General features: G+C 32.0%; 1 protein-coding gene across 3 annotated transcripts in view; it reads left to right on the top strand.

Annotated features, from left to right (window-relative positions):
• Abl (tyrosine-protein kinase Abl) overlaps window positions 1-24,691 on the top strand; it is a 152,545-nt gene that overhangs the window by 11,871 nt on the left and 115,983 nt on the right. The window lies entirely within an intron of this gene.

The following is a 24,691-nucleotide window of genomic DNA, read 5'->3' as shown; positions in this document are numbered from 1 at the left end:
TATAATATATAATTGAGTTTATAAGGAGTTTCTTTTTACATAATATACAAATATACGTTAAATGTATATGTAAGATAGTCAATTTTTCTATTGCCTAAATATGATTTTAAATTGTTCAGCTATTTATTTTTTTTGTTTTTACATTTTTAACCAATTGATTTTAAATTTTAACCAATACTAATTGAATCAAATTGCAACAAGAAAGAAAATTTAGCAAAAAAGAGAATTGGGCGTTAAAATTCTAATTGAGCGCCAATGTTGTAAAATTATGTGACAAAATGTAACAAGAATACAAGGAATTGTAACAAGAAGTAGGACTGTGCTCACAACACAAAATGTGTGAGACTCAAAGCAGTTTGGATAACAGGCTATGCCTTAGAATGACCAATGGACACTGAAGGAAGCATTCAGCTAATTTTCATGCCCTTTAAAAAAAGTAAAAAGAAAGAGAATTAATGTGGAAAGGAAATTGCCCTAAAGAATGTTTGGGTGTCAGGAAAGTATCAAAGTATACTTACCAAGGTATCTTATACTGCTGTCAGAGTGGTCCTAAGTGCTTTCTAAAAATGGAAAAAAATAGGTACTAATAAAACATATATCATATGCAAATAAATTGATGTGAATGGGTGTAATGAAATAAGGAAATTGCTCTAAAGAATGTTTGGGTGCCAAGAAAGTATCAACGTATACTTACCAAGGTATCCTATACTGCTGTCAGAGTGGTCCTAAGTGCTTTTTAAATATGGAAAAAATAGGTACTAATAAAACATATATCATATGCCACTTTAATCCCACAAGTTACTAATTTATTTACAAAGACTACTTGAATTTAATTACAACAATTTGATATTCCTATTCTCAACAATAACGTACATACTCTCTCTATGGCCTAGGAGGACAAATTCTTTAAATTTACCGTGTGCTCGAATCGGTATCAATAGAGTTGTATGACTCATTTCAGCATCCATGCTTCGTCAGACACTTGGGTTGATACAAATTCAAACTCGGAAAGCCCAACGAATGTCTCCTAAAACTTGACCACTGCAGTGGTTAGCGTACAGAGGTGCCACCTACTTTGGTGGCCATGAACGAAAATAATTTAATAAGCAGACGAAGTACACATCAAAATCTCACAAGAGAGAACAATCTAGGAATTGGAGTAGTCGGAGGATTTGAAGTGATACAGAGAAGCAAAAATGGAAAAGCTCCTGATACAAACGAAATTAACATGTAACTTATAAAACATAGAGAAGCGAAGCTGAGGGAACAATACTAACACTATTGAAAAATATATGGAAACAAGAGAAGATGCTAGCAGACTTGGAGATAGGGCAGGTAATAACAATACGTGAAAGGAAGACCAACAAATTTGTAAAAATTATAGAGCATTAACATTACTAATTACGACATGTAAAATAATGACATCAATAATACTACGAAGATTGTCAAAGATCACAAAGAATAGAGTGGGACCACAATGTGGATTTACAGTAGGAAGATCAACGATATATGCTATACACACAATAAAACATATAATGGCAAAAGCAAATGAATACAAATTAGAATTGGAAATGCTATTTATAGAAATCAAACAGGCACTATCTTTGTTGACCCTCCTTAGAACTTCCTTATTAGTTTTTCTTAATGCCTTCATTTTGAAGAGAACGTGTCTACAAAAAACTAGACGATAGAATAACAGAAAACCGACTAGGATTTAGAAAAGGCTTTGGCACTAGAAAGGCATTATTTACTATACAAACACTCATATAAGGATGTCGAGATGTCAGCTGTGACGTATTCATATGTCTAGTTGACTTTGAGAAAGCCTTCGACAAAATACAACACAGAAGGCTGGCAAACATATTACGGAACACAGAAATCGATGGTAAAGATCTAAGAATTATTACAAATTTATACCGATATCAGAAAGCCATAATACGAGTAGACCAACAAAAATCTAAAGAGATATCTATAAGAAGAGGATGTGTATCCCCTTTACTTTTTAATATGTGTTCAGAAGAGATGTTAAAAAAGAGGCACTAGAAGACATCAATGAAGACATATTAATTAACGGAACACTAATGAATAATCTCAGATATGCATACGCTACAATACTGCTTGTGGACAGCCGAGAAAGGCTGCAAATTTTGGTTGATCGCACTACACAATACTTCGAGGGGTATGGAATGGCACTCAACATAAAAAAAAAAAACAGAAATCATGATTGTCAGAACAAGATTGAAGACGAAACAATCTGCTTTAGAGGAAGTACCCAGATACAATTACTTGGGATGTGAGCTAAAAGAACAATGGAACCGCAGCCTGGAAATAAAACGACGCATTGAGATAGCTAGAAGCGCTTTCAATAAGATGAAAGCAGTATTATACAATGGAAAACTGGAATAGAAATTAGAACTAGAGTATTGAGATGCTACGTATTCTCTATCTTTTTATATGAAGTTGAAGCCTGTTACGGAAGCAACTGAAAGAAGACTTGCCAGCTTTGAGATGGTGTTATCGAAGAATGTCATGGTCAAATATCGTTTTCACGATATCGAAGATATATATCATGTTCACGAGGTCGAAGATCAAAATATGGACACAACACGTAACAAACACGGAAACATTAAGAAAGATGAAAAAAGAAAAATACTCAACACTATAAAGAACCACTATAAAGGCGAGAAAAATGAGCTACTGTGGTCACATACTAAGAAATGAACAATATTAGTTGATGCAATAAGTTATACAAGGGAAAGTGGAAGGAAAAAGAGGACCGGGGAGACGACGCATATCCTGGATGAAAAATTTAAAGCAGTGGAGTGGAAAAACAACAATAGAACTCTTCAAAACTCAATCTCCTTAAAGGATAAGGCACACGAAAAAGAAGAAAGAAAATGAAAGACAAAGATCAAAGTGGCCACAAGAAGTTGAAGAAAACCTACAAAACGCAGGAGTAAAAGAATGGCAGGGAAAAATTAGAGACCCGAAAAATGGAGGGAGGTCTTTAACATAAGCAAAAGGGACTGTTTATCCCAAGAAATAGGATCTATTTGCAACTTAATCCCACATCGGGGTGTACAGTCGTTATATTATCTGTAATCTGTATTTTCTTATAGCCCCTTTTAAACATATGGTAGTTCGTCTGAATTTCTTTTGAGATTTTTTTGTGATAAAATATCTTCAGGAATATTATTATTAACAGTTGCACTACCTTTCTCCCCCGTGTTTCATTGTTTGGAATTACATTATATCTGGGACTTTTCCTATTCTCTACAATATTTTTTCTCTCTCTTTTCCTATTCTCTTCTAATAAATACAGTAGTCTATGTTTCACATCAGATTTTGCAATTTAACTTTGACATTTTCATTAACTGCAATTTTCGATGTGTTCCTTTCTGTGTCATTTACCATAGATAAGTCAGATATGTAATTGATCGAGTCATCCTTGCATATTTGAATTGTCTCAGTTACTTAGTTTTTTTTCCGTTAGATCGTTCACCATATTTTTAGCCGAAGGCCATCAAACTCATTTGACTTAACAAGGATATCATCAAAATATGTTTTTTTTTATCTGCAGTTCCGTTTTTCAAGTCAACAACATTATAAAAGAATACCTCATTTGCCATTTAATTTCAACATAAAAAAAGGTTAAGCATTTTATGCATTTATTATTTCAGGTCTTTTCAGTAGTCTTTATAAAATTTTAAAATGTATCAAATTCTTTTCATACGAGATAAAATGAAGAATTCTCTATTCATTAAAACCTACTTACTCTTAATTTTACCACAGAAGTTAAAAATAGTTTCCAAAATGTGGTTTTGTGGGATAAACAACAAAACTGGTTATTTTTAAATTAACCATTTGTGGATTAATGTTATCCTCACTACAGCAAACAATGACCCATTGTTTTGATATTATATCTTTGGGAAAAGTAAAACACTTATATTCAGTTCTTTTGTATTTCTAATGTGGTTTTTATATGCATTTATTGAACAATTATACAAGGGAGGCCCAACAAAATTGTACGGAGGAGTGAATTTTTAAATCAGTTTATTGAAATTGTTATTGAAAAACTTATTCAACTTCATGTTTTGTAGAGGAAAGTGCTCATAATTCAGTATACCTATGTGAATATATTTGGGATATTTGGGATATGTTATTGCAATAATATATTGTTTAATAATATTATTTCAGTTGAGAAAGTGAAACTGTTAAAAGTTATGATGTCTGTGGTTTTTTTTATTTGTGATAGAATTAAAATATGATGCTATAGTGTTTTCGCAATCGCCACAGAGTAATAAAAAAACTGACTATTATATTTATTGCGTTCAATTTAAAATTAAATTGGACAAATCAGTAATTCTTCATTCTTGAGAATTTTGATTAGTTTTATATTATAATAAGAAGTATTTAATTTTTGTTATATCATCATCTTCATCACCATCATCATTCTCAGCGTATTCTACCGACTATGGTGCAGCTTTCATTACCTAGTCGGTTTTCATTCCTGTTCACGATTGTCTAATATTCGCTTTTCTGTGTCATGTTGTACCGACTTGTTTCCTTATGCCATAATCCCATCTTAAATTTTGACGTCTTCTTGGTTTCTTGTCTATTGTCAGTTCTACTCGCTAAATATCCACTGCCATTTTAAAGATTTTATTCTGTGGATTACATCAGTGACCTTGGTCACTGGTACATTGGTATACACTGATCGAATGCTTTTTTCTTCAGGTGGAGTGGCATCCTGGATTTGAATATAACTGCATTTTTACTGAAAGATGCCCAAGCCAGTTTCATTCTTCTATTGCTTTCTGGGAGTAAGGAGCCAGATTTATTTATTAATTGTCCCAGGTATACATACTCGTCTACTTTCTCAAGTGCAGTGTTGTTTATTATTACATTTTGAACATCCACTAGCTCGTTGTACTTACATGGTTTTTGTTTTTGTTCATTTTTAGGCCAACTTCATTGCTAGCAGCATTTAAGTCGCTTATTAAGTTCTTGTAGTTCTGCAGGATTATTAGCAATCAGAACGATGAAGTCTGCAAATCTTGTCCTGCATACGGTTTGTCAATGCCTTGGTTCTTCAAAGCGTGTATTACTGCCTTGGGATATGTAGAATCGAAAACCTTCTCGAAATCTATAAAGGTTAATGCTAGCGTTATTTCATATTCTTTAGCTCTACTTATTACTTCTCGAAGCTTATGGATATGATCCATGGTACTGAATCCACTTCTGAAGCCAGCTTGCTCTCTTGCCTCTGCAGCATCTTGTCAACGCCTTTGTTAATATGTTGTTGTGAATATCTTATATATGATTGGTAGTAGACTTATAGGTCTGTAGTTTTTGATATCCTCTTTGCTACCTTTCTTATGAATGAGCATTATGTTTGCTATATTCCAGTGGTTTGGCATGCATCTTGATCCTAGACAGTTCGTAAATATGCCTGCTAAGATTTGTCAGGTTTTTTTGCCAGCGTATTTAAGCAGTCCCTCTGTTATGCCATCTCTTCCAGCTGCTTTACCGCTTTTCATTTTTGTAATTGTTGAGTCTACTTCTTCCGGAAGGACTTCTGGTACATCTTCTTGGTTACTGACTGCTTCTTCAAGTGTTTTAGGGGCTTTGTATAGTTTGCTGTAGAATTTAGTCACTAATTGTATTATTTCATTTCTGTCTGTAATTTTGCTGTTTTCGTTTGTTAGATCAACGATTTGCTTCTTCCCATTTTCCAATGATTAATGCTTTTCTTGTTTTGTTATAGTTTTTTCTGTTTTCGATTGCATTTTCTACCAGTCTTTCATTGTATTTTCATATGTATTCCTTAATAATTTTCCTTATTGTCTTACAAAGTACTGTGTATTGTATTCTCTGTATGTTGCTACTTACTTTCATTTCCTTTCCGATATATGTAATAATCTACGCGGTTCAACCCGGAAACCTGGTTAGTTGAATATTAATTTTTATAATAGTATTAATCTTATCTTTAGGTTTAATTGTACTAACCGCGGAAATGAACATATAGGATATGCATGTATATATGTATATATGTATATATATATATATATATATATTGATACGATTAGGGTTTATAGAAAATAATTTATAAGTTATATACTACATAATATTAGATATTTGGTTGTTTAAAATAAGTTATATACTAGAGAATTTAATAAAAATTATTTATGTGAGGGCATTTTTAAGAAATTATCATATAATAATTGTAAAAAGTTGTATTTTAGTAATTATAATGTGGTAGATATATGTAAGTGAGCCATGTGACTAGGCAACCAACTATACAGTGAGTGATAGACAGATATTTATACTCTGAAGTGACGTTTAAGAATATTTACGAATATAAAGTGGGGTTATAATAATATATTGTTTGAAATGTGTATTTTATTAAATTAGAGTGTTAGTTACTAATTTGAATGTTTATTCTGATCTGAAAAGCCTAAATGTCAACAAAATTATCAATGGAACATTAACGAATTCTCCAGAGTGCAGAATTTGACCTGTGTTTATGTTGGAACATTCTGGAATAATGATTATGGCGGTGGATCGAACAGATATTTTTTTCGAGAACATCTATATAGAAGTTAATAGAACGAATGGAACATGATCTCTTACCAGATGGTTCTGGAATATCCAAAAGGATATAAATACCCGTGATTTGGATTCAAGATGGCAGTTTTTTAGTCAGAAGTCAAGCAGTTTATTATGAAAGTTAGTAGATTAGTTAGTGAAGTCAATTGTTCACAGTTTTAGTAAGTCAGTCAAGCAGTTTAATAAGAAATATGAAAGTTAGTTGGAGATAGTCCAATTGTTTAATATAGTGAGTTAAATGAAGATTAAAAATTATGCATATAATTTAATGCACATTTATAATTATACACAAATAATTATTGAAGATTAAAAAAAGTATATTGGAAGAAATTAAAATTATATTATGATTGGAGATTAGTATAAATCAACTTATAATAATTGGATATTGGTATATCGAAAAGAAGAATAAATATAAATGGTGTTTGGTTGGTGGTGTATAAATGCTGGTGAAGAAAACTATATCTTAAATTGGTAGAAGCTGATAATTGGAAAAAGTAATTTCACAAAAAACAAGGATAACTGAAGTACGAAGACATTCAGTGGTGATTAGAATCTATATAGTGGAAAACAGTTCATTTAGGCATTCAGTGAAAGAAAGGTACAAAAATTTGTTAATATAATTTAGTTAGTGTCATAACAATTTCAATTTTGAAGATAGTTTGTTTAAATTTTACATTGTCTATAGAATTTAATTAGTTTTATAAGAATATCAATTTAAAGGTAGTTTATTTTAAATTTACATTGGCTAAGTTAGATATATATGTGTGTTTCATAATAGTTATAATAAAGATAATTTAAAAAAGTACTTACAAACTAATTCTTTGAGAACCGCGATAAAAACCCTATATTATTAAAAATACTCATTGCTCATCATTCAAACAAAAAACACATCATAACAATATATATATATATATATATATATATATATATATATATATATATATATATATATATATATATATATATATATATATATATATATATATATATATATATATATATATAATAAACCTAGAGCTAAGATTAATACTATTACGGGAATTAATATTAAACTCAACAGTCTTCCGGGTTGAACCGCGTCGATTATCATTGCGCCGAGCTTTCGACATCCTCTTCGATGTCTTATTCAGGGCTTCCGAGGTCTCAGTCTTCCGAGACTCCAGACACTACTACACTGATCACCAATCAATGCGTTACTGGTGCTGGGGATAGAGGACGGGTCATTCATACCGTCGATGGTGACGGGGCTTGGGTGGAGGTTGACGTGGAGGCCAGAGTGAGGATTGGCGCGGGATGCCATACATTTCTATTTTACATCTAATTGGTTCTTTGCGGATTACTTACCATTGTTTTAGGTTTCTGAAATAAAATTGTCATATTAAATCCTTTTGCTCTTATGTTAAATCTGAGGACCAGTCTTTGCAGACTATCTTCATCGTAGGCTATCAATATTGCGTGGTCTGCGTAACGGAGTATTTTTACTTCTTTGTTTCCCATTCTGTATCCTCTTCCTTTGTTAACGCTTTTGATGATTTCCCATGATGATTTCTCATGATCCATGATTAAATTAAAGAGCATACAGCTCAATGAGTCCCCTGTCATATTCCGCTGCCTATTTCTATAGGTTCTGTAAGTTCTCCATCTAGTCTGACTTCCATTTTGTTGTTTTTGGTAGATGTTTTCAATAGTTTTTTTGATATTTAAGGGAACTTCTCTGTTTTACAGAAGATGGATTACATCTTTGAGTCTTACTCTGTCAAATGCTTTCTTTAAGTCAATCAGACACAGAAATGCTTGTCTCTTATACTCCAGTAATTTGCTTTATGACGAATATTTATTAATTGGACGGCGTTATGCATCACTAGACCAAGCGCTAAAAATTGATTTTGAGATATTTGACACTCTATTAAAATTCAGTATATGTTACAATAGTCGTAATTTTTTGTTTTCGAAGACAGTTTCTTGTTTTCTCTAAGTGCGAAATAGTAACTTGCTAATGTTAAAGAAAAATAAAAAAAAAAGACTTTTGGTCGACTTACGATTTTTCGCCACATTGTGTAATTGTGTTATAATAATACATCAATAGACCAAGCGACGTGGAGGTCGTTTGGTCCAGTGATGCGTAACTAAAATATCACTTTTAGTGAATGATTAGTAGGCCACAAGTTATTTTTTCTTTTTGGGTATGACACTAAAAGTCGTTGTTTTGAATATTTTATATTACTTAAGAAATTAATCATAAATATAAAAAAAAACTTGAACTCAGTGTTAACAGTAGGTACAGTTTTCTGAATATTATGAAAATAGTAAATAATCATTACTCATCTCGTATGTCAAAGTCTAAGGCTCCATCAAATCCGTCAATGTAATCTTCTACTGTATTGTTACTGAAAAGGGAGCGATACAGAGGTTTTTCATCATTTGTTATTAGGTGCATTAAAGATCTTAAGTCGTTAAGCTTAGGCACAGAAAGTGGCTTGCCTGTGGGCCAAAGAGGAATCAAGTGGTTACTTAGGGATTGTATTGCAACGGGCCGTCCTGTTTGAAGTTTCTTGTGAAGATCTACTTCAACTTCACTAGTGTTAAAAATCAGTTTTCATAAAAATACTCAGTGGTTTATCCTTTCTTATTTAAAGTTCTCTTGTTTTAAGCCAGCTTACCTTACTGGTTTCTATGTCTGATTTACGGTTTGTAATCATAGTTTCCAACTTCTTTGTTCCAACGACTTCTTCTTTTTTCATTCTGTGAACTACTAAGTAGTGGGTTCTACTTCACACATCTACTTCTTCATCACATTTAGGTAATCATGATTAAACTGTATTAAGTAATATAAAGTTTTGAAGTTTTCAACCTGTTTTTCCCTTTCTCGATAAATTATAATAAACTACAAGCTCATGAGAAATTTTTAATGGGTCATTTGACCTAGCATGAGTCACGGCTAAGATAAACTTACCACTCAAGGGTGGAGGCAAACTTGTTGGCCAAACATATTTGTACGGCATTTATATATTAGGTAAGTAATATAAAAATAATGACCTGCGACCTAATGCGGTACAAAAATATTGGTACCAGGAGCAGGGAAATTTCCCCATTTTCGCCAATTTGACACAATATGGCATAAAAAGTTTCGGATCGGTATATAGATTATTTTTTTTTGCAACGCCGTATATTTCGGCTGGAACAGAGGTGAGAAATATAAGGCGCAATCCTTAATTTGAACCTCTATGCTTTGAGTACAGATAAGAATTGGCGAAAATTCGACTACGTTTATCAAAATGCTACGTCTGGTCGACTCTTCTATATGCAGTTGAAACGTGGACCCTTAAAACATCAACCGTAAATAAATTGGAGGCCTTTGAAATGTGGATCTACCGGAGAATACTCAAAATTTCATGGACATCGCATACCTTAAACGAAGAAGTGCTGCATAGAATAGGCAAGGAAAGAGAACTTTTTAACACAGTAAAAGTTAGAAAAACATCATACCTAGGCCACATACTGAGAAATAATAAGTACCAATATGCCCAACTTATAGTAAAAGGAAAAATCGAGGGAAAGAGAGGCCTAGGAAGGAAAAGACTATAGTGGCTCAGAAACATCCGACAATGGACAGGGCTAAATTTTGAACAGCTAATAAGAACAGCTGAAGATAGAGAAGAGTTTAAAATTGTAGTAGCCAACCTCCATTGAGGAGAGGGCACTTTAAGAAGAAGAAGAATTGGCGGCATTTTCTAAAGTTGTTATTACAAATGTTAGTATTGACTTATATGTGATTCATGTTGAGTCAACTGGTCCCCTACAAATATCACGTGGTCTTGTAGTCTATAAGAACTGCTTAATCGTACTTAATGATATGAGTATTGACTGTTTCTTTTGAGCAATTATTTTTATAGTTGAGAGATTTAAACCTTAAAACTTGATTAAGGTAAAAATAGGAATTATTCAGTGATATCTACATAAATAGCTGTCACTGCAGCAACACGTTCCTGCACTTTCCTTAAATCTGTTAACAAAAATTACTTCTTGCGTTTGATGATTTAGACCTTATGGTTTTCGCACATTTGTCATATTTATATCACAACGTTACAACACTGCACAAAAGAAACCGGCATACAGTGTTCGAGTGGTTGAGGCTTATACTTTTGAAATAAATTAGGCTCTCTTAGTACAAGTTGTACAAGAATCCTGCCTAGATCATAATCTTTTTGGAAGCATAGATTTCTTATCGCTGGTTACGAACGGAGCGTAGGATCGCGCAGAGGTATAATAAAATAAAATGACTGAAGCGACTGTAACGGCAGATCGCGCCACCACACTACGTGGAGTAGTAAACGCAGTCTTATGCGTGTTTCTTAATAAAATGAACTAAAATAAATTAAATTGAAATAAAATAAATTAATTAAAATTAAATTAAAGTACAAATATGAGGTTCTTCTTTTGCGAAAGCCATTCTGTTCTTCTAGTAGTAGCACATTAGCAATTGTTTTTAGCCTGGTGTTTATAATTCGAGCATATAATTTGAATGGTGTGTTTAATAGACTGATACCGCTATAATTTCCGCAAGAATTTCGATCTTCTTTTTTATATATTTAGTTAAATTACATCTGTTGTCTTCCATTAATCAGGAACTTTTCTCAATTCTGAGTGTTTTTTTGTTTATTAAGTTGCCGCATAAGTTTGTAAGCTATTCCTGTCTTTCGTGTGTGTCGTTTTCAGTATTGGATATAAATCTATCCCAAGACTCCTGATGGGCCTTTATTATCTTTTACATTTGTCTACTGATAGCTGATAAAGCTCAACGATTTAAATTTTTAGAATTTATTGATGTATAGGTATTAATAGTATATCTACAAATATGATACACATTTATAACACATCTTTGAGAAATGTTTGTACGTAATAATTAATAAAATAATATTATGACATAAAGAAATACGAAGAGATGATAATACCATAACCATAGATCTACGCCAGTTAAAACTCAATATGTCCACCAAATTTAAAATGAATTTAACTGAAATTATGTATCCCAAAAAAATATTTAGGGTATAATAACATGTAAATTTTATAACAACATGTAAATTTCTATATACAATACGGGTGAAATTAAACAAGCGATTATAATAAGCTCAATAGAAAATAAACAATTGAGATAGTACAGAGTATAAGTATAGAATAAAATAATGTTCAAAATGATCCACACATCATCCAGTATTTCTAGAATATTTTTATTTATTTATATTTCAATCTATTTAGTTTTTGGTATTATACTGCCGTTTTCTGCAATGCCTTAGTTGAGTATAAATTTCATACTCCATATTTTACGCCTCATTTAACTGTTTTCATTAGTATATTAGCAGATGGTCTCTTGGAAATTTAATGGTTTTTGAGCCTTTGCTATTTTCATTTTGTTTTAATCATGAGTTCAATTAATTGATTCGTGTAAATGTCTTGAATGGCGAGAGAGATATGTAGCGGTATTCCGTTAGTTTTCCGTGGATCTGATGAACAGGTTTTTAATATAATCTATTATGGATTTCTTTGGTTTTACGTCACAGCAGGTGTATTTATAATGACCGTTGTGCTTTAGAAAAAAAAATATGATGCCCACCTGTTTTTACAATTATTAGAATTATTTTGGACGAAATGTTGTATTGTTTAAAAATATATAGCTATATTTTTTATTTTTACTATTTTAAATAGAGCGAAGTTAATTATTTAAATATTTTTTCTGTAAAATTAAAAACGATCCCAGGTCTTGAAAAGTTCACAGAAATTGAAATTCTTAGTCAAACGCTTACTTTAAATAACAAAAACTATCTGTACTGTTAAATGGCACCTGAAAAACATACTCTACTTATGACTCCTAAGCTCCACCAATAGTGTACACAGTGACTATTATTATTAATCCATAACTGGAGATGTGACTACCGCATGAACAGTTCTTGTAATTATACACAGAACTGTATTTCGAATGACACGTTATAACACAAAAACATAAAATATTATGTTTATCTATATCGGACGGAGCCACAATTGATTGTAATAAAAAAAATACACTTTCAACTACTGTTTGACGTTTCGATTTTCACTCCGGAAATAGTTTTCAAAAAATATTTAAAAAAATATAGTCAGGTGCTATTATAACCAAAAGTTGTCTGAGATGTTTTTCAAACTCCGCTCAACAACTTTTGATTATAACAGTAGTCAGTAGTTAAAAATGTACATTACAATCAACTGTGATAAGTCTTCTTCTTAGAGTGCCATATCCCTACGGAACGTCGACGACTACCATGCTTATAATATTGTTATACTGATCTCGGTCTTGCGCTACGTGTAGCAATTGGTCCGCTGTCAAACCTGTCCACTGCCGCAAATTCCTCAACCAAGAGAGTTTCTTCCGTCCTATCCATTTCTTTCCTTCGATTTTACCATTGAGAATTAGCCGAAGGAACTCATATCTTGGTCCTCTGATTATATGTCCAAGATATTCTAGTTTACGCCTCTTAATAATATTTAATAGAGTTCGTTGATGTCCCATTCTTCGAAGAACTTCTTCGTTTCTGGTTCTGCTAGTCCATAGAATTTTTAGTATCCTTCGATACCTCCACATCTCAAACGCCTCGATTTTATTCATGATATCGGCGTTTAAAGTCCAAGTTTCACATCCATACAAAAGTACAGACCACACGTAACATCTTGTAAACTTTTCACGGATTTCCAAATTTAATGAGTTATTGGATAATAGAGGCTTGAATTTTTGAAATGAGTTTCTTGCCTGTTCAATTCTACATCGAATTTCGAAGGATGGATCCAGATTTTGGGTAATCCAACATCCAAGGTATTTGAATTTCTGAACTCTCTGCAGCGGTTGTTGGTTTAATATCAGTTGGGTTGCGCCGATATCCACTTTACTGGTCACCATGTATTTAGTTTTATCGATATTTATCGACAGTCCCCAATTTGTGCATTCCATGTCAACTCTATTGATTAGCTCCTGCAGATCGTCGATGTTTTCAGCTAGAATCACAGTATCGTCGGCGTACCGTATATTGTTAATTATTTCTCCTCCTATGATAATTCCTTTTTGATCTTTTAAAGCTTCCCTAAATAGATTCTCAGAATACACGTTAAAGAGGGTGGGAGACAGTACACAGCCCTGTCTTACGCCTAGTTCAATACTGATTGGCTTTGATTCTCTGTTGTTGGTATTAATAATGGCTGTTTGGTTCCAGTAAAGTTTGGCAATAAGTTTGATGTCTTTCTCATCTAGTTGGATGCTCTGCAAGGCGGCAATTAGTAAGTAATTCCATATAAACATAGACATGCCACAAGAAAACAGTTTCAGAACCTTTTTAGAAAATCAGTTTTCGCTAGTCTATTATATATATATATATATATATATATATATATATATATATATATATATATATATATATATGTGGCTAAACACCCCTTTAGGGGTTACGCCGCTTACGCTGTCTAGATCTATGTTTTCAGGTAGATCAGTCCTCATGTTCCTTATTTAATTTTCTCAGTTATTTTTCTCCATTGTGTCCTATCTCTGGTTTTTCCTTTCCACTGTCGTATGCCCGCCTTGTTGAGATCATTTACAACTTCTTGTAACCATGTAGATCTTGGTCTTCCACGTCTTCTTTTGCCAGCTGGTGTCCATTCCAATATTGAGAATATCGTCGTAGTTGATCCTGATCTCCATACGTGTCCTAGCCATTTTGCTCTTTGTTGTTTTATTTTACACACTATATCTTCCTTAATTTCTTCCAGTAGCTCAAGGTTCGTTCTTTGTCTAAATTCATTTTCATTTATTTTTATTGGTCCCAGTATTGCTCTTAGTATTTTTCTTTCTTGTATTCTAAGGTTTTCCTCTTGTTTTTTTGTCATGCTGAGGGTTTCGGCTGCATACATCATCGTCGGTCGAATTATTGTTTTGTATACCTTCATTTTCGATTTCTTACTCAATAGTTTATTTTTTAGTAATTTCTTATTTGCATGGAAGGTCTTATTTGCTGTAATAATCCTTTCTTTGATTTCTGTTTCTCTTTCTCCATTGTTTGTTATTAATATTCCCAAGTACTTAAATTTTTCGACTTCTTCAAAAATGTATTCGCCTAGTCTAACCTTTTTGTTTTCGAAGTTTTTATCAAATCTCATTATTTTTGTTTTTTCTTGGTTTATTTTTAATCCCATTACTTTTCCTTCTGTTACCATTTCATTTAACATTTTTTCCATTGTTTTTCTATTTTTTGTTATTAGCACAATATCGTCAGCGTATGCTATTATTTGTCCTTCTCTAGTTCTAAGGGTACCTTTGTTTATTTTCCTGACGATGTATTCCAGGGCAAGATTAAACAGGGTTGCTGATAACGAATCTCCTTGTCTAACCCCTTTATTTATGACAAATTCTTCTGTGTCTCCTACTTGAGTTTTTATACTCACTACAGTTCTACTCATTGTCATTTTTATTAATCGTCTTAATTTGTTTTGTATTCCCATTTCTTTCAGAGCTACCATTAATTTTGATCTTTTTATTGTATCAAATGCTTGCTGAAAATCTATAAAAAGCAGTTCAATTTCTATTTTATATCCATGAGCTTTTTCCATAATTTGTTTAACTGTATGTATGGCATCTGTTGTAGACTTTCCCTTAATAAATCCGCATTGATAGTGTCCTATAATATTCGTCATAGCGTTGGTCAGTCTTCGATGTATTAAGGTCGACATAATTTTATATGCTGTGTTTAATAGCGTCAGTCCTCTGTAGTTATTACACATTTGTTGGTCTCCTTTTTTATGAATCGTGATAATTTGTCCTTTGTTCCATTCTTCCGGCATTTTTTCTTCGTCCCATATGTCTTTTATTAAATTGTACAGTTTTTCTTTTAATTCTTCACCACCATATTTTATAAGTTCCATATTGATCCCGTCTGATCCTGAAGATTTACCATTACGGCTGCTATTTATAATTTCCTCAACTTCCTCTTTTGTTGGTCTTTCTAGCTGGTTTCCTAACATCATTGTCTCTTCTTCTACGTTTTCATTTAGGTCTTGATCTTCTTGCTCTGTTAATAATTCTTTAAAATAGTGAGCCCAAATTTCTTTATACTCTTCATCATTTTCTGATACTTTTCCATTTTTATCTTTTATGCCTTTTATCTTTCCTTTAAAAGTTTTGTTTTGCTCGCTAATTTTCTTATAAAATGCTTTTGTGTTTCTGTTCTTACTTTCTTTTTCTATTTCTTTTATCTTATCATCTAACCAGGCACGTTTAATTTTCCTTATTTTTTTCTTACATTCATTCCTTATTCTATTGTATTCTTCCCTATAATCCTGTCTATTTGTTCTTATCCACATTTGTCTAATTTCTATCTTCTTTTTTAGCATGTTATGGCATTCTTCATTATACCATTCTTGTTTTTTTTTGTTTCTTTTTATTCCTATGTGTACATCCGCTGTTTCATTTATACATTTTTTTAAATTTCTCCATTCTGTTTCTATATCCTTTGTATATTTACACTGTTCCTTTAGTTTTTTGTTCATGTCATCAGCATACTTAATCCTTATGTCTGGAGCATTCAGTTTTTCTACGTACCATTTGTCTTTCATTGTCGTGTTTTTTAGAGTTCTTTTGACTTTTTGTTTTACCTTTGCAGTCACCATAAAATGATCTGTGTCTGCATGCGCACCTCTGAAAGTTCTCACGTCCGTAACCGATGTTTGTTTCCTTCTTGTAATCAGAATATGGTCTATTTGGGACCATGTCTTTTGGTCTGGGGAAATCCATGTTACTTTATGGTATTTAGGATGTTCGAAATTTGTACTAATGATAATCATATTGGTACTAGCTGCTAGGTTACATAATCTTTGACCATTGTCATTTGTTTTTTCGTGTAATGTGTGTTTACCTGCTACTTGGTTAATGTAGTCTTCCTTACCTACTTGGGCGTTAAAATCTCCCATTACCAGTATTGTGTCTTCTCTAGGTAAATTCTCCATTTCTCGTTCAAGTTCCTCATACATTTTGTCTTTTTCCTCCGCAGCAGCACTTTCAGTTGGAGCATATACGTTTATGATTGATATATTAAATGGTTTGGCGTTAATTCTCAGGTAAGCCATACGTTCATTTATTGGTTTAAATTGCATAATGTTATTTTTTATTTTTCCCATAATTATGAAAGCAACTCCATATTGACCTTGTTTTCCATGTCCCGAATACTGTAGTGTGTAGTTTTTTTTATTTATTTCTCCTTGACCTGCCCATCTAATTTCTTGAATCACTGCAATATCAATTTGGTATCTTTCTAGTTCTGAGACAATCTCCTGCATTTTTCCTGGTTCAAGCATTGTTCTGATGTTCCACGTACTTATTTTTAGTTCATCGCGTTTTTTCATTTTTCTATTATATTTTTTCCTGCTCGTCTGTTTTATCTTATCTAATCTATTCATGTCCTTTTCCTTTGTCATTTTCGTTTCCGTTTTTTGTTGCGTGTACGATATTTGTTGTTTTATCGGTTTTTTGGCGTGTCTTGGTTTGCCTTTTCCAGTTCATTCTTCTCTTTGTTCCATTTCCATATAGCCCCGTCAATATTTAATTTTTGATAACCTACTCTGGTGTTCATACCTTTTTCTTGTTGAAATTTTGCAATTTTCCGTATTTCTTGTTGGATCTTCATCTCTTCTTGCGTTAGATCGTTATTGATGTATATTTCTGGCTTTGATGCCCTTAGTTTGTTTTTGTTCTTCATGATTTTAATTTTTTCATTTCTGTTTTTTAGTTTTACAAGACATGTTTTGTCGCCTATTTTATAAGCATCTTCTATTTCTACTTTAATGCCTAATTCTTTTTCCACGAAATTTGCCATAATCTCGTTGACTACATTTGGGTTATTTGTATCCATCGGTAGACCCTGGACAATAACATTGTTAGCCTTTCTCTCTTTCTCGAGCTGTTCTACCTTCATTTTCACTATCTTTAGTTCCTGCTTCATTTCATCATTTTCCTTTTTTAGTTGTTGGTTACTTTGTTTGAATTCATTTATTTCTTTTTTTAATTCTCTGAGGTCATTTCTATATTCTCGTTGTTCTTCTTTTATTCCTTTTACCTCCGTTGTTAGATGTTTTGTTTGGTCTGTTAAATTTTGCATCATTTTTAAAAGCTGATCTATTTTGTTTTCATCTTTCTGTTGTTTGGTTGGTGTTCTGGTAAGTTTCTTGCTCTTGTTGAAAATATCTTCATCATCTTCCTTTCGACTTCTTTTTTTATTGTCTTCTGAGGTGTAGTCATCATCGCTATCCATTTTTATTTCTTTTTTATGTATTTTTTACTCTATATTATAGCAAGCGGTAAGTTCTAGTTCTCCGGTCAACCCGTCAGAAGCTCTAGAACTTCTCAAGCAATAATTGAGTTACATATGTGGCGCTAGTCTATTAGGCGCCACATATGTTTACGTGACATGTTTCGTTATAGACATCGTTAGTGATGCTAGTGATATGGACTAAGTAGATGATTATTTAGAAACTGATAACTGGTAACTGGTGGACACTAAGAATCAAGAATTTCTACGGAAAATCAGATTTAGGGGATGAAGTTCGGCCAATATCTCAATACAAGAAAAGATAATTTAGTAACATAGAAAATATGGTGTTACATATTATTCATGGATTAATACATAAATTTAATCTAATTAATGGAAATAAAACCTAATGATCCAAATAATTATCTCAAGGATATCGACGTAACAGAGATGGCACTTTCAGAGGAAACATTCTAAATCAGGTGGTATTTTAATAGAATCGTGAATATATAAAAATGGTTTTTGCAACAGATATTGGGGAAATGTTTGAAACTATAAGGAACCAAAACAAATAAAGCGATTTGTTTTTCTTCTATCACTTCTTCGTTTTGATAATTCAGATTGTAATCTCCTATTTTCTTGGAGATGTTGAACGAATGAACGAAAAGAACGAACCATGCAAAATTTGACAGTAAGCAATGCAAACATTGAAGTCGTAAAACAGTTAACATATCTGGCTGTACAGATAACTAAGGACGGCAGCAAAAAGGAAGAAATATGGTGAAAGATTGCTAGATAACAGAGCATACTTCTCTTTATCGCAAGTGTTTGGATTCAAAGACATTCCTAGGGAAGTAAAGTTTAAAGTTTATAAATCCATCATACGATTAATAGCCGCATATGGCACAGAAACATGGATCATGGCAGAAAAAACAATAAACCTTACCAATACCTTTGAAAGAAAGATATTGAGAATGGCTATACATGGTGTGAGAAGAACAGAGTTTAATCACAAGTTATATCAATATTACAAAGAACTCACTATAGCAAATTATGCAAAAATACAAAGACTGTGCTGGGCAGGTCATCTTATAGGAATGGATAATAATAGAACTCCTAGTAGAACGATTAGTGGAACTATGGTAGGGCGTCGGTCAGGAGGAAGATTAGGAAGAGGTAGTTAAATGAAGTGAGCACTGATACTAGAGGGTGGATAACTGAAAGACAGCAGCCGAAGAAAGTAAAGCTTGGAGGAGGTCAGGGTCCGATTTGGGCAGTAGAACTATTGAAGAGAGGAAGAGAGAGAGTTAAAAAACTAACTCTTAAGAATAGCACGGAAAAAAAGATTTTTAATTTTAGACGAAAGTCTATATATTAGATGATAGTAAAAGCATACATGTAGGGGAGGAAGCATTGAAGGAGCATTGTTCAGTCGTAGATGTCTACACGGTTCTTGGTGTCCTATACCAAAATAATAAAAAATGCTGGACACAAATAAATTTCCCTTGCAGGTACTCAGTACCCAAGGAAGAAACTAAAGAGACTCAAATATTAATACTGAACCGGCCCAAATAAATGTAATTACCTAGCTATTCTAGAGCATAGTGGAGCTAATTAGTTGGTCACAGGTGATTAAAGATGGATCTGCTTAATAGTGATTATTGAAGATGATTTCAAGTAAAGTTCTCTCTGGCCAAAAGAGGAGTCCCGGTTACGTTCAGCTCAGCTCACATCGTTAAGTCCTTAATTGCATAAAAAAGGAAGAAACATCGTACAGAATTAAAAAAAAAATACAATGTGTTACGACTCCTAGAACCAGAGTTAGCCTTTTTATTTCTCGATTTTATTACATATTTCAAAAACTGAATTCATAAATTCAAATTTCTAAAAGTCTTAATATCTCCGGTTCTAATCAATGAAAATTTATGTTTTTTTTTTAATTTGGGGTTTCGCGTTGCCTGAATTATAAAAATTCATTTAGTTAATTTTGAATTGTTTATTTAACCGAGTAATTTGTTTAAACAATTTAAAATAAATATTTATTTCGCAAAATTTTACTTTTTTCTCATTATTTTCAGTAGAAAATGAAAATGAGATGATATAATAAATAATAGGACAAAAGTAAAATTTTGCGAAATAATAGTTTATTTTAAATTGATCAAACAAATTACTTGGTTAAATAAATAATTCACAAGTTAAGGTACTAGTATAGATTAAAATGCTAAAAAGATGCATATTTTCAAAAAAAAAAAAATTCAGCTCTTTTATTAGATACGAACATGAATTTTTTTTTAAATATTATCTTTGAGTTAAAGTTTTTTTTAGTTTTCATAAATAATGGGATTGGTACATCTTAAAAGAAAAAATTCCAATAAGATTACTTGCAAGACAATCAACCACTCTTAATCGAAAATTAAAATTATAAAACAAAATTGCGGTCATTTGAAGAACAAGTTGAAAAAAATCGAGGTTGTAAGGTTCCTTTCTTTAAGTAATTCAGTTGGAATTTTTTGTTTCAGTTGTGAAAATCCTGAGGATTAGGGTCCGCCATCGGACACCTTTTTTTTGAGACTTTAACTGAAACGCTCTCTAGAAAACTCTCTAGCACGCTCTTTTTAGTACATGGGAACTAAAAAAATGTACATATTTTTTTTTGTTTCATTTACAGATAAAATAATATTTAAAAATCATGTTCTATCCTAATATTTCATGTTGGTATCTAATTAAGGTGGTGATAAGTTTTTTAAATATGCATTGTTTTAGCTCTCTAATCTGCACTAGTATCTTAAATAAATGCGTTTCTGATATATGCCAAGAGATTCGCCAAATTAAAAAAAAATCATATTTTCGTTGATTAGAAATGGAGATATTGCGACTTTTATAAATTTGAATGGACAGCTCATTTTTAGAGAAATCGTTTCTAAATTAATTTTGTCCAAACTTGAACTCTTAATCTTTTAAATAGTACTTTTTAAATTGCTTATTGTTTATAAACGAAGCCCTGGTGAATTAAAACAAAGGGCTAACTCGGCGTTTAAGGATCGTACGAAATAAGGTTTTCTTTATATTGTTCTGAAGCTATTTTCTTGTGGCATTTTAAATTAATTACTATTTAACTGGGAATAAGCCACAATTAAAGGTTAAAATACGTTTATTGACGTTTCAATTTCCACTTCGGAAATCGTTCTCAAAATACAAACATTAGTAAATTAAACAAATTTTGTTTTTGTTACTTAGTGAAAAATTCTTCTATTAATTTAATTTTATCTGACTCATCTATATTGACAATTCAGACATACATTATACATTTTAAAGTAGACGACTTTAAAATGATATTGCCAATATTGTTGAGTTGCGTTCCTGGGACGACTTTACTTATAAGATAGTTCATTCGATTACATGAAATCAACTTTAACTTGAGAATATCTGTCAGAAAAGATCATAACATGTAATTCGTCTTTAAAAAGACAAATACATGCCATGATGACAGTAAAATTCTCCCGTTAGTGATTCCATAGTAAATTATGAGGGAAAAACCAGGAAAAAAACCTCATAATACTATCCCGACATGGTAAGTATTTGATCTTGCATTTATTTTACCTTCAATAAATACCAAATTCCGATTTTATATGTTTGTTATTTAAAAAATATAAATGATGTATTCTCTATATGTTACTGACTTACCAATACTGGTATTTTCTTTTTAATAACTTCCTCTTTCAATATGGGTAACCAGATCCTACTACATTCTGCCGAGGAATTCAATTCATTTCAACAACATTCAAAACAACAAACACGTTGAGATCTACTTTGTCCAAAACCAAACCTAACAATGAACAAGAAAGGACAAAGAATTGCATTTATAAAATACCTTGTGAATGCGATCAGTTTTATTTAGGTGAAACATCAAGGCCATTAAATGTTAGAATAAGTGAACATCAATCCTATATTAAAAATAGAGAATTTGATAGATCTCAAATATGTAAACATGCATGGGATAATGAACATAGGGTTCAATGGAATGATTCAAATATAGTCCTAAAAGAAACGGATGGTAAAAAGAGAAAAATCAAAGAAGCGGCTCTAATTATGCTAAATGAGACCAATTGTGTCGCGAATTCCTCGGCAGAATGTAGTAGGATCTGGTTACCCATATTGAAAGAGGAAGTTATTAAAAAGAAAATACCAGTATTGGTATGTCAGTAACATATTATAGAGAATACATCATTTATATTTTTTAAATAACAAACATATAAAATCGGAATTTGGTATTTATTGAAGGTAAAATAAATGCAAGATCAAATACTTACCATGTCGGGATAGTATTATGAGGTTTTTTTCCTGGTTTTTCCCTCATAATTTACTATGGAATCACTAACGGGAGAATTTTACTGTCATCATGGCATGTATTTGTCTTTTTAAAGACGAATTACATGTTATGATCTTTTCTGACGGATATTCTCAAGTTAAAGTTGATTTCATGTAATCGAATGAACTATCTTATAAGTAAAGTCGTCCCAGGAACGCAACTCAACAATATTGATGAGTCAGATAAAATTAAATTAATAGAAGAATTTTTCACTAAGTAACAAAAACAAAATTTGTTTAATTTACTAATGTTTGTATTTTGAGAACGATTTCCGAAGTGGAAATTGAAACGTCAATAAACGTATTTTAACCTTTAATTGTGGCTTATTCCCAGTTAAATAGTAATTAAGGTTTTCTTTATTTCGTGTAAAAATGCCATCATGACGAGTAAAAAAAATAACTTCCTACATGTTAATGCGAGTTATTTCAGTTGTTTATACGCTTGAAATTACAGTACTTTTGCAAATTTATTTTACAATATTTACCATAAACTTTTTATCCCTTAAATGATTTTATTTAAAAAAATAAGCGTTTTTCTTCCATTTGGTGGTTTCAGAATTCCTGTAGACCCAACAGTTTACGCACAATAATGTTTTTTGAGATTTTTGAGATAAACAATTTCAATTTTGCAATAACTATTAAGTGAAAGTTTTAAAGCTCAATATTTGTGAGATTGTTCTTAGTTATTCTCACGCGAAATCAAAGTTTTTTATGTATATTTGGAAAGGTTGTTATTAATTTACAAAAAATCGACTTTTAAAGCTATTTTTGTAATAGTTAAACAAATTAACAAAAATAACTTTACAAACCCTCATTTTAAAGGATTTTCTATGCTTTTTCAGTAAAATTGTGTCACTTTTCTATATAATTCAAGCAAGCAATTTAATTAAACCCAGCCTGTGAGACGTATCCACCCCCTAAGAATTACGGGTGTAACAATTCATTGGAGCGAGGTGTATTAACTCGAGTAAAAACAGGAGTCACTCCACCGCGCTCCAATGTTCCAGACCATCCCTTTCCCCCCTATAGCACTCTGATGCGCGATAGGGGCACAACTATCAGCCACATGCTCTTCATGTGAGAGTCCTGGATAATAGAACTCCAACATGGTTTCCTAACCGAAATCAAACTCAGGACAGCGCATTATCGCTATGATCCTGTTAGCTTAATGTAGCTTATCCGCGAACTAAAAATTACTTACTTGGGCCCCAAGTCTCTGCTCTGAGCTAGGCTCAGTTCGGAGACTTGGTGCTCAAGGGGTTCGACCCTCCATGCCCGGGTTTTTGGGGTTTTTGTTAGTTTTTTTTTTGTTGACTTACGCCGGTTTTTGTTAGTATTTTTTATTTTTTTTTGGTGGCTAAGGCCGTTTTTTGTGTTTTCTTCATTTTTTTTGTAGGTTGCCTGAAACATAAAAATCTTAATTAGTACAATGTCTATACTATAATATTGACAAATACATATATGCAAATATATGACAATATGACAATACAGAGTTAGTCCACTTAAAGCAACTGCGCCCACGCTATTCGTTGTGGTTGTCCACGAGTGTTTTTGAGCTACGAACTCTCTTCTTAGTGTGCTGTTATGTTATTTTTGTATTGGTATTTTGTTTTCTCTCTGGTTTTTTGTTATTTTCTTTCTAGTATATGTTTGATGTTATTTGATTATTTGTTGTTTCGGTTTTTTGTGCTTCCATCCGTGGAAAGCGTCATACCTCATCATCTCTCGCATTTTCTATTTATTTTATTGGTCTTCACCTTTAATATTTAAAATCAAATAACAATCTTACATTGTTTATTTATTGTTTATAAGTAAAAATGATACTTAATATTTTGTTTATTACAAATTTTTATCACCATATTCATCAAAAGCAGGTTTTAGATACCTGTATCAACAAATGTCATGGGAAAATCGTTAGTTCCCTCGTATATATATTGTTTTAATGCATTCTCGCATTTTTGTAGAAAATCTGTCATTGTAAATATGTTGTCACTTTTGAATTCGTGTTGGGTTCATCTACCTCTTTTTCACACTTTTCACACATTTTGATAAGTTAAAATAGTTCTCTCCTTACACCAACTAGAGTCTAGGCATATTGTTCGTTTTAACTGTTATTTATTGTTAAATACCATTTTTTTTCTAAACCGTTGCGATGTTTGATTTAAAAAAGTGTACAAAAAACTCTTTCCCAATTTTTCGGGACGTTAGAACAAGAAACAATTCAACTAATTAATAGAAACGATCGATCGAATATTGATTTTATCTTTATAACCAAAAATTTCCTTCTGGTATTTCTTTGCAAAAATTTTGCAAGATTAAATGTTCTTCTACAGGTCACCTTCGGATTTTCAATTTTCTTTTTCTGATGGGTGTGAAGGTTAAATTTCTATAGTAACTGTAAT

This window comes from Diabrotica undecimpunctata, chromosome 8, assembly GCF_040954645.1.
Source record: "Diabrotica undecimpunctata isolate CICGRU chromosome 8, icDiaUnde3, whole genome shotgun sequence".
Taxonomy (NCBI): domain Eukaryota; kingdom Metazoa; phylum Arthropoda; class Insecta; order Coleoptera; family Chrysomelidae; genus Diabrotica; species Diabrotica undecimpunctata.
This window is presented reverse-complemented; position numbering and strand designations above follow the sequence as displayed.